Below are 12255 nucleotides of genomic sequence, written 5' to 3'. Positions count from 1 at the left end.
ATCTAAAGTCCACTCTGCCCAAGCTCCTATTAACACGATTATCAACATGGCAAAGAGAAAGCAGGCATTGTTTGGTGCAGCTTGACGCTGTATTTCTACACCATATTGTTCAGCAAATCTTTTGCAGTCCCTTCTAATTGGGAAGACACTACTACTTAATCTAAAAATAATCTGATACTTCTATATGCTTTTCTTATAAGAATTTCGAAGTGTTTTGGTGAAGGCAGGAAATTATTTTGTATGGCAGTCATGGGAGTTCCTCGTGTTTGAGCTAGTCTAGAAAGAACTGAGCAGGATCCTGTGGACAAAGAGAGCAAACAGATTTATAGCTGTGAAGAGGGATCTACAGCAACTCTGGCAAGGTTGGAAGATCTGAAGATAATGCTCTGCTGAAAGATCAGTCCTATAAAAGGAGGGCAGGAAGATGCCAGCGGCTAAAAGCCTGAAGGATAGCCAAAGTCGTCAGCCCATGCTGGTATTGGGAACGTGAGGGAACTGAGACCACCACTTTGAAGCACATCTAATTACGGGGCCAACAGTAAGAACCCTCCTCTCCACTCTTTATCCAGTGAATATAAACATCTAACTTCACCTGTTCGGCCGTGGTTTGATGATAGAGTAAACGCAGCTCTGAGCTGGATGAGAAATGTCAAGAATATGTAACACAGAGTGCTGACTCTGGCCCGTTTGGAGCTTAAATTCATTTGTTTAAAAAAAGAATGTTGACTGGCTAACTTGGTTTTGGCACGCTTTATACCAGATCAGATATCGTCTGCCTGTGCCGCTCTAACGATGCCGTATCAGGTATCGCCCATCTTCCCGCAGCTACTGTGAAAGTGCAAACCAACATCATCTCTGTGCTTGGGCTAAAACAAAAGGGTGTGCCTGCATCTGAGCTGAATCAAATGGATGCTAATGAGCTGATCCAACAAGGCACCAAACTAGTGTTCACGATCCTTGACTGACAGCCTTGGATGCCCGATGTAATCTAGACAGCGCCGGCGTCTCCTTTTACGTGTGGTTTTCCATGATCCACTTCTCGGTATTTTTCTGCCATAGGAAGCTACTCTCTTTCGAAGGGGCTTCGGTAGGTGTCCATGTGCGCTCCTGCTGCTTACAGCTCCTGAAGGAAAACCTCCCTCATTCCAACGCCGAACCTGTTGGGCCTGCTGGGTATCGCGACTGACGATCACGGCGGCGCATCCCAGCGGCCTCCGAGGAAGCGCGTTCAGATCGCCGGGAGCGATCGCATCTCCCCGGGCAGGAGGGCGCTGCAACGTGCTCGGACGGGCACCCCAGGAACCTGAAAAAGAGCCTCGGAAACAACCGCCGCGGCCTCGCCAGCGGCGCCTCACGCCCGGCCCCAGCAGCCCGGGACAAGGCAGCCAGCGCGGCCGGCGGGCGGCCTCGGCACCGCTCCGCCGCGGGTCTCACTGCGGGGCGCGACCCGTGAGGCCCCGGGGACGGCTCTGGCCGAGCCTTTCCCGCCCGAGCGCGGCGACCGACCGCGTTCCGTGGTGTCTCCCCGGCAAACCCCGGCGCTCCAGGCCTGCCCTGCTCCGGGGCCGCAGCCGCTCCTCGGACCCGAGAGGGCCGGGTGGGAAGCGTCACGGGAGGGGTCTGCTTTTCACGGGGCTTATCCTGCTGAAGGGTTCCTCAGCGCTCCGAATACCCTCGGAGAAGGGCCAAGGCACCCCGTCCTCTCTGCGCTACCGCGGCCAGGACTTAGCGTCCGGCACGCAGCTGCCCAGCGGCCACCCCCGACAGCGCCCAGCCCGCCCGGGCGCATGGCGCCTCCGGGGGGAGGTAGCACCAAAGCGTGAGGCCGCGGAGCAGCCGCGGCGGCAGAAGGAGGCGGAGGCGACGCCGCCGCCCGGCCCCGCCCGCCCCTCCTCTTCCGGGGCGCCCGCCCTCCGCCCGCCCTTTCTCTCCGCCGCGCCCGTAGGGAGCAGCTGCGGCCGGCGCGGCCCGCTGGGACCCGCCCCGCCTCCTCGCCGGGCACCTGCTCGGGGCGGAGCGGCGGCGGCTGGAGCAGCGGCGGGAGGCGGCGGCGGCGGCGGCTCCGGAAGCGGTCCCGCTGGCGGTGAGTGCGGGAGCCCGCGGCGGCCCCGTGGTCTCAGCCGGGGCCTGGCCAGGCCCAGCGTGGGGGGTGGTGGGGCGGGGGTCTGGCCGGTGCCGTGGGCAGGGTGAGGCGGAGCGGGAGCCGGGCCCGGGTGCTCTGGGCCCGGGGCAGCGGTGGTCATTGTCCCTGTTAGCGCCGCCTGCGCGCCGGGCGCCGGACGGGCCCCGCACCCCGCCCCGGCAGCCGGGAAGGAGCGGGCTGAGCGGCCGGCCTTGGGGGCTCCGCCGGGTCGGCGTGTCCGAAGCTCCGCCGCTGCGCCCACCGGAGGGCCTGCCCGGCCTGCGGGCGACGGAGAGGCGGCAGAGGCGGGTGGGAGGTGCCGCTTTCGTTCCCGCCGCTGACCCGGGAGGTGTTGGCCGGCGGCAGCGGCTGCTGCGGGGACGGGAGGTCAGCGGGGATTCTGCTGAACCCGCCGTGGATCTGCTGGTGCCGGGCTAGCCGGGAGCAGCGGCGTCCGTAACCCGCCCCTCCCCGCCTGCGTGCCCGCATATGTGTACGCGTGTACATGTGTGCACGCACGTCTGTGCGTGTGTGTTTTGGGGTACGAGGCACGTAGCTCAAGCGCCCGGCGAGGTTTGGGAGGGCCGGGAACAAAGCACGGGACAGGGGCGACAAGACGCCGTGGGGCTGTCAGCGCCGTGCCCCCGTGTCCTGAGGGTTCCAGAAAGCCCGTGTTGCTGTGAACCCGCTGGGCGAGCAGCAGAGCTGCGCTGAGGTCGCTGTTGCTGTAAGGACAGCGTTTTCCTCGGAGGTGAGCGAGGCACAAATACCAGCAGTCCCTGTTCGTAGTAACTTACATGTTGTCACATATAGATTTACACCAGTTAGTGTGTTTATGATAACTTAAAGCAGTACAGGTTTTGGATAGCAGTCCTATCTTAGTTTCAGCGTTCTTTAGTTAAGTTTAATACATTTTTGGGTTTGTGTCAAACCAAAGCAAGATTAATTGGTGCTGATTTGACCAGATCTGTGTTTTCTGGTACTTCTTCAGTTGGTTTAGTTGATTATGCACAATTACTCATATACATCTGAGGGGGTAGTAATGTCTTGGGAGGAATCAGTGATAGCAGTCTCCTCACTTGGCTCAGTTCCATCCAGAACAGCAATACCTGATTTTTATTGCAATTCTTAAATGCCTGAAGTCACTTGGAAATATAGTTTAGGTTCCTGAATTACAAGAGTTTAAAACAAAGGCTACTCAAATTGCTGGGAGATCTTAATTACCTGCTTACCTTGTGTGTTTGTGGGCCTCAAGGAAAAGTGAATCTTCCGTGAAAGTTTTGCTGGGTGTGGATGGCTGAAGGAAGAGCATGGAAGAGGATGCCAGGAAGGGAGGGGGAAGAAACATGCAAAAGGCATGGAAGGATCTCTGGTGATGGAGGCCACGTTGTGGCAGGCTGTGAGACACGGGGCTGGGCAGAGAGGGGCAGAGAACATGGATGACTAAGTCTTTCCCCTTGTCTTCATCTTTCCACTCTGAAAGACTAATCAGAAGCTATGAGGATTCTTCTGGTATTTTTTTTTTTAATGTTGGTGTTGATGAGGTGAGCTGAAATTAACTTCCTTTAGAGGCACACCCTGTTATCCTGATAAACAGCTGTCTATCTTAATGAATGTCCATGCACTCCTCCACATCTGCCTTCAGCAAAATAACTGGTATTTCTGCTACCACTTTTGTAAGAGTGATCAAACCAACTCTTCATCTGCCTGCACTATGATGAGATGGGCTCGATTTCAGTGCAGCCTTGCCTTGTGGGTGTTCACCTGTCAGGAGGTACCGTAGGCTGGGTTGGTGTCACAGCAAGCTGGCAAGCGATGTGGTTGCACATAGTTAGGTTTGCTTTTCCTCTCAGGTGACAACAGGCACTCATTGTCTGTGGGGAAGGGAGGAAACATGCTGAGAGTCTTCCAGAAAGGGCTTATTTCTCCAGTGTTGGCTGGGGAAGGCGGCCCGGACTTCCCAGCCTCCTGGCAGTGCTGCTGTGTGGCATTGCTGATTCTGAATAAATAAGGTGTTTCTCCTGTTTTTCTGTTGTTTTTGTAACTTAAGGTGAAAAAAGCAAAGGTCTCCATCACAGTCATGCATGTTGGAGAGCTTTAAGTAGGCAGGAAAATTTGTTGTAGTTTGTCTCTGAGACTATGACAGGAGCTGATTTAACACACTTCTGGCATCCCCTTAGAAACTGGTAGGCAGAAGTGGCTGGGGATTGTGCTGTGACATTTAAGGATCTGTAATAGGTGGGTGTTAAAGGCCACTAATTCAGTGCATTATAAAAATGTCTCACAAATATGTTTATGGGTTGTGCTTTCTTGGTGTAAAAGAGACGTATTTATTTGAGAGTGAAATACCCATTTTATTACGTGATACAGATTTACCCTGCTCAGTCTTTCCAAGTTGGCATTGTAATTTGTTTTTCTGCAAAGGTGAGGCATCGCCTGCTAATTAGTGTCATTAAATGGGTTGGTTTTAAATGAGAACACACTGAGCTTAAGTTACATGCTCAGTAGATCTGCACAGTTATTTTTACTCTTTTGCTCAAATATGCAGGGGAATACTTTCTCTGTATCCCAAAGAATTACTTAAAGTTTTAGTGCACCAATAAGAAATACTCTATGCTTCAGCTAGGCCTGTACTTTCTGTAGTAGGTCTTCATCCTACTGTGAGTGTAAGGGGGAACAATCATTTTTATATCTTATCTATTCTGTGTAGCAAGCAGAGGAGGGTGATGCCCGCATGCTGCCCCTGTGTGGGAAGGTTACCTTGCTAGCTTGAGACCTGGTTGCCTGTTAAGGATCCTTGGTATTGGGATACAACCCGTGTAAAGCCTGCCTTCCCCAGCTTGTGCCAACGAAAAAGGGTAAAGTGGAGGAGGACAAACAGTTCTGTAAAGCTGCAGTGGCTGTGGTTTCAGGAGGCCAGAGGAGTGCTGCTTGTGCTGGGGGAGGCCCTGTCTCTCAGCAGACAAACTGGAGCATTGGCCGTGTTCCTTGGGTCACGGCATCATTCCCAGCTGCTCTGCCACAGCTGCCTGGGGAGATGCTGTGGACCAGATCAGGAAATTTCATAAGCATAGCATGGCAACAAAAAGGAAAAAATGGGGGCAAAGGGAGGGAAGGAATAGCCCTGTCATATCCCTGGTGGTGTTGGTGGTGAGGATTCAGGTTGTGAGGCTGCAGTGGCCTGAGGTTGGTGCCACTAGACCTGCTACAAAATATTTTGGAGATTCAAAGCATAATCTTGGAGATGTGGAAGGTGCTCTGAGAGTGACAGGAGCCCTGGAGAAGTGATCTGTGATCAGAAAAAGAACATTCATTGCATACCACAGAGCCATGAAGAAACTGAGGATGGGGATTTGGGTGTCTGTCACTTGCATTGATCTGTTACCTGCTGTGTTGTCTAAAAGAGGGAATGGTTTAGAAATCCCTCAGCTGAGTTTCATTTGCCTCAGCTTGGGTGTGTGTCCTTGACTTAAATACCTGTATTAGCCCATAGTTTTCAAACCTGTCATGTACGTCCTGCCCTGGAGTGATGTGCCTTGAGTTGGGAGTCGCCTCCATGGGCTGGCAGAGCTGTAACTCAGCTCCAGGCACCTGTCTGGTGCTGGGGTATGTGGCAGGCTGGTGCTGCACACTTCATGACATCCTTCTTCCAGCCCCTGCAGGGTTCGGGATGGTGGATGAAGGTCCCGATTGGGAGCTGTGGTTTTGAGGTTGAAGGTGTTTAGTAGAAAAATCAGGGAGAAATCATAGAATCATTGAGGTTGGAAAAGACCTCTAAGATCATCAAGTCCAGCCATCAACCCAACATCACCATGCCCACTAAACCGTGTCCTAAAGTGCCACATCTACATGTTTTTTGAACACCTCCAGGGATGGTGACTCCATCTCCCTGGGCAGCCTGTTTCAATGTTTGACCACTCATTCAGTAAAGAAATTCTTCCTAATATCCAGTCTAAACCTCCTCGGGTGCAACTTGAGGCCATTTCCTCTCATCCTGTTGCTTGTTACTTGGGAGAAGAGACCAATCCCCACCTCACTACAACCTCCTTTCAGGTAGCTGTAGAGAGCCATAAGGTCTCCCCTCAGCCTCCTCTTCTCCAGGCTAAACAACGCCAGTTCCCTCAGCCACTTCTCATAAGACCTGTTCTCCAGGCCCTTCACCAGCTTTGCTGCCCTTCTCTGGACATGCTCCAGCACCTCAGTGTCTTTCCTGTAGTGAGGGCCCCAAAACCACACACAGTATTTGAGGTGCGGCCTCACCAGTGCCAAGTACAGGGGCACGATCACTTCCCTGCTCCTGCTGGCCACGCTATTTCTGGTACAGGCCAGGATGCTGTTGGCCTTCTTGGCCACCTGGGCACACTGCTGGCTCATGTCCAGCCGGCTGTTGACCAGCACCCCCAGGTCCTTTGCTGCCACGCAGCTCTCCAGCCCCTCATCCCCAAGCCTGTAGCGCTGCATGGGGTGTTTGTTACCCAAGGGCAGGACCTGGCACTTGGCCTTGTTATACCTCATACAACTGGCCTCTGCCCATCAATCCAGCCTGTCCAGATCCCTTTGTAGACCCTTCCTGCCCTCGAGCAGATCAACACTCCCACCCGATGGGAGTGTATGCGTGGCCTAGAGCAGCACTGGGAGCTTCTGCTTGTGGTGATGGTACCCAAGCCTGTCTGGGAAGCATTGGCCAAAGGAGATGTGAAGTCCTGTTGTAGGTTCTGAAATGTTCAGACTGGTTTGCTGGGAGATGTTTCTCTGTTCTTATGCTCTTTCCTGGGCATTTGCTGTTGGAGGTGGTAAGATTTGCCTGGAAGCTGAATGGGCAAGAATATGCCAGGCTTGTGTCCTGTTTGGACAGTGATTGGGGTGGGAGCCACATGGGACAACCTTTAAATCAGCTGTTATAACTTACCTACTAGAAAAGTTGTTTTCATTTAAGGATAGGGTAAATGGCTTTCTGTATTGCAGGCTTCAAGATCTCTCCTGAGGTTTTTTTCTGTTTTCTTTCTTTCTTTTTTTTAAATCTGGATTGCAGCTGAGCTTTTAATTTGATTGTATTTCTGTCAAATACTTGGCTGTCTTGGTGTTGAGACTCTCAATTCCTGGTTTCTGTTTCTTGACAGACACTGTAGCAATACGTGCTTTGGCATGTCCCTCGCAGCTTCCAATTGATCCCCGCCTAGAAGACAGTCAATGAAAAGCTTGCAGCTGCTTCTTATCTTTTTGGGCAGAGTGCGAGAATAGTGAGCTGGTAGTTTTGCAACAAGGGTCTGTGTCTTCCTGTCTGCTTTGTGACCCAGCCTATGAAAGATGTACTTAAAGAATCATTGAGGTTGGAAAAGAACTCTTAAGATCATCAAGTCCAACCATCAACCTAGCACTGCCAAGTCCACCACTGAACCATGTCCTGAAGTGCCACATCTAAAGATCTTTTAAATACCTCCAGGGATGGTGACTCAGCCACTTCCCTGGGCAGCCTGTCCAGTGCTTGACAACCCTTTCAGTGAAGGATTTTTTCCTAATGTTCAATCTAAACTGCCTCTGGCACAACTTGAGGCCATTTCCTCCCATCCTATCCCTTGTTACTTGGGAGAAGAGACCAACCCCCACCTCACTACAACCTCCTTTCAGGTAGCTGTAGAGAGCCATAAGGTCTCCCCTCAGCCTCCTCTTCTCCAGGCTGAACAGCCTCAGTTCCCTCAGCTGCTCTTGTAAGGCTTGTGCCCCAGGCCCTTCACCAGCTTCGTTGCCCTTCTCTGGACATGCTTCAGCACCTCAGAGTCCTTCTTGTAGTGAGGGCCCCAAAACCGCACACAGTATTCGAGGTGCGGCCTCACCAGTGCTGAGTACAGGGTGACAATCACTACCTTAGTCCTGCTGGCCACGCTATTTCTGATACAGGCCAGGATGCTGTTGGCCTTCTTGGCCACCTGGGCACACTGCTGGCTCATGTTCAGCTGGCTGTCGACCAGCACCCCCAGGTCCTTTTCCAGCCACTCATCCCCAAGCCTGTAGTGCTGCATGGGGTTGTTGTGACCCGAGGGCAGGACCCGGCACTTGGTCCTGTTGAACCTCATACAACTGGCCTCTGCCCATCGATCCAGCCTGTCCAGATCCTTCTGCAGACCCTTCCTACCCTCGAGCAGATCAGCATTCCCACACAACTTGGTGTTGTCTGCAGACTTACTGAGGGTGCACTCAATCCCCTCCTGCAGATTGTTGATAAGGTTATTAAACAGAACTGGCCCCAATACTGAGCCCTGGGGGACACCACTTGTGACTGACTGCCAACTGGATTTAACTCTGTTCGCCACAACACTGTGTGCTCGGCCGTCCAGCCAGTTTTTTTAACCCAGCAGAGTATACACAAGCCATGAGCAGCCAGTTTCTCCAGGAGAACACTGTGGGAAACTGTGTCAAAAGCTTTACTGAAGTCTAGGTAGACAGCATCCACAGCCTTTTGCTCATCCACTAAGCGGGTCACCTTGTCAGAAGAAGGAGATCCCTTCTTCTAAAAGATTTGAGAGGCAGTGGCAATGGTGGTCAGACAATTCCTTACAAAAGAATGAGGAATTACATCTCCTTTCACTACAGGTGGAATGACAATTAAAGAGCAGCTGCTGGATGGTGAGCACTACTACTATTGACCTGCCCTTCATGTGTCCTGCATAGGGTTTCTTCCATGATCTGTTGTAGATGATGGAAGACACCCAGAAGGCGTGTAAAGCAGTCCATGTATTCATGGTCTGCTTACAGGAGAGTTAAATACTTTGACACTGAGGTCTGTGCTTGATCTGCAAGGTTTTAGCTGTTTGAGGCTTGCTGGTGGGGGGCTCTTTGCGTTAGGAAGAGCTCCAGTTCCCCCACATTCAGCTAGATGACTGCAGTCATTTGTGATTTCTTCTATTTCATGCTGGAGAAAATCAATGAGATTGAAGATCATTCTTGAATAGTAGAGCAAGTCGTTAAAAATTTATGGCCTTTCTGAAAGACCACGTGTTCAGGTTGGCACATCCCATACAATTTCTGGTCATTTTCAAGTTATTTCTGTCAAGATACTCCTTTCAGGTTTGTGGTAGATAGATACTACAAAAATTTCATGCTTGTCAAAGCACTGATGTCTCAAGCATGGAATCAAAGGAGAGCTGGCAGCAAGCTTGAGGCCATTTCTTCTCAGAGGGAAGTTGTCTGATTTTAATTCCAAAAGTCAAGGACAAGAAAATGAAAGGTGGGGTTCCCATTAATATTTAAAAACTACCTAAGCACAGTTACTGATAACTCCTCCAATGAGTTGCTTATTGTTGTAACACTACAAACACAAGCAGCATTATGAACCTAATAATAGTTAAAAAAATAGTTCTTCATGTTTTCATAGTGACAGCATCCCATAAAGTGCAGCAGGAGGGCTTGGTGAAATTCAGAACCCAGAGCCTAGCAGGTCTTGGCACCTCTGCTCCAACATGACCTGGCCTTTCAGAAGCACTTGGGTGGCTGACTCTGGAACCGTAGGGCCTTCACTTGAATGAAGTAATTCTGCTATAGACAGGCTTACTACCCAGTGCCATCCTACAAAATTCAAAAAGCTTGCTTTTGGGATGGGACCATATTGCTGGTCTAGGTGGGATGGTGTAAACCTGAATTTAGCACCGTGCTTAGAAATTCTATATGGATTAATTTGTGATTCTGATGTTACACTGGAAGCTTGATTGGGGTCGAGTGTCTGCTGCCTTTGTGTGCTGCATATTGCATCTTGAATCGTATTGCGTGGGTCACTTTAGGAGGTGCACTGAAACAAATGAACGCTTTCTTTCCATTAAACAAAAGGAGTGTCTTCACTGGAAATTTCAGTAGCTCTCTTTGTCCTAAGGCAAGATCTAGGACATGCTGTCACAGTCCTTCTCACGCTTTTAGTACGATTGTTTAGCCAGTCTTGAAAGAATAAGGAATCTCTCATGTATGTTCAGCTTCTAGCTTGATAGGTCTGGAATGAGAGATCCTGGCACATCAGGTTCTGTATGATGGTTGGGTGGGGTTTAATGGTACTTTTCGTCATTTTGGTGTTTTCATACTCACTTGAAAATGAAGGCTAAAGTTCACAACTGAAGGGAAGACAGAAAGAAAGAATTTGAATGGCATATAAGGCACTGTCACTTTTTACAAGAAGAGAGGGTAGCAGTGAATCTTTGAAACATGTGGGACATGCACCTCTTTTTTTGAAATGTGTTAGCCAGAAGTTCTGTGTTTTGTTTTTGAAATACTGTTCACTTTGGTAAGGTGTATTTTTTTATGGGTGAGAAATAGGAAAGTATTTTGGTGGCAATATTACTTTGCATTGAAAAATAGTATGTAATGTGAGTATTGGCCTTGGAGCATCATATTTAACTTTGGCTAGTGTGATCCTTGAGCAAGCAAAGGGCATGAAGTTAATTCATGCTATGCAGTCCTCAGATATCTGCCTTTAGAATCTAAGAGACAATGTTAACTTATATTTGAAAGTTCAGTGAACAAATACTATACAGAAAGCGCAGTTACTTAGAAAAGACTCAACTGAAAAGTAAAATCACTGAACAGAATTAGTTCTAGTTTAGCCCCGACCACTTGTCTTTGAGGTATTTTGGGGTTGGGTTATTTTTGCTTCACTATCCCTTGCAACACTTCTTGCAACTTCACACCTTGTCACATGGAAAGATTCATTGCAACACTATCATAGTAAACAGGAGACTTTTGAGAGTGTGAAAAATAGATTAAAGAGGGTTTTCTCCAGAACTAGGCTATTGCTGTGTCTTGCATTTAATTGTCCTGTTAGCTTGTGGTGCAGCTTAATGAGCAGGAAGTGAATGTTTCCAGAATCACTCTGAAATGTAGTAGATGGCTGTCTAAATTTCTACCTGTGGTGGCAGGCGCCAGAAGTATGCTGTTATGATCTCCTTTGAGATACTGCTGGTTTAGCCGTGAACTAATCATGCAAAAAAATCAGATCTATTAAGGGGTAATGTTTTATTTGACCAAATAGTGTGATTGGGGTGGGATGGGGTGTGAGGCACTGGATCAGGCATGTGTGGGTGCACACCTACTTCTCCAGGTTTCTTAGGTACCTTAAAGCTTGCTGTTTTTTCTCCCGTTTCCATTTTAGTTGGTCAGGTAAAAGATTAAGTTAAAGAAATTTGAGCACTGGGAGTGTCAAAAAGGCCGTACTTGGCCAGTCCAGACTAGTTTTCTGTCTCCATGAGTGTCGTGTGAGCAAATGCTTACAGAAAATACCACAGCACGTATAGAGGGACATTGACCTGGGCATATTCTTCCAGTTTCAAGTGACTGGTTCTTCATTAATTTCAGAGCTGTTGATGGATCTGTTTTTGTATCTATTTATATTTCTGGCCTTTAGAGCATCTTGTGGTAATTGGGAGCTGTAGGCGTGGGTATGTAGTCCAAATTCCAACTTTTAACCAGTTACCTGATAATTTCACTCTGCTTTAATCTGTGTGTTTGCTAAATAATGAATAATCATTCCATTCCTATTCACCAGTCATGTTCCTGGTGAGATTTTATATCTTTTTATCACTTGTTTTCCAAGTTTCTAGTATCTTTTCGTAAAGAAGAGCAAGAAGGGTAAATTCCACTGATATTCTTCTCGTTCTTTCATAGCTTTTATGAGAAGGGATGCCCAGAGCTACTTTGAGGATTTAGGAGCAGTGCTTTCTGTCATAGTGCATCCCTTGTGTGTTTAAATGTGCGTCTAGCTAGTAGGTTATTAACAAGTTAAGTATAAAAATGAAAAGTCATCTTTTATATATGGCTTTATTTGGATGAAGCATGTGATGATACGGCAGTTAAGAGTAGGTGGAGCAGTTAAAGCTTGCAGTAGGTCTGTAACCACGTAAAAATATCAGTGTATATTACAAATTTGAAGTTCAGTACATATGAAATTCAGAATATAACTCAATGTGAAAACATTTTTCTTTGTAAACTTGGTTTTAAAGCTGGATGTTTCTCCCCTCTATCATCTGTAGCATTCAATACATACCAATAATTACAGCATTTTTTTTTTCAGTTGCTGCAGCTTGCTTGTGAGAGTATTAATTTTTTAAAACAGAGTGAATAGACAGCATTACAAAATGGAGAGAAAAAGGGAACAA

Source organism: Leptosomus discolor, chromosome 1 (genome assembly GCF_034619465.1).
Source record: "Leptosomus discolor isolate bLepDis1 chromosome 1, bLepDis1.hap2, whole genome shotgun sequence".
In the NCBI taxonomy this organism is placed as follows: Eukaryota; Metazoa; Chordata; class Aves; order Leptosomiformes; family Leptosomidae; genus Leptosomus; species Leptosomus discolor.
The sequence above is the reverse complement of the archived record's forward strand: the minus strand, read 5'-3'. Positions refer to the sequence as shown.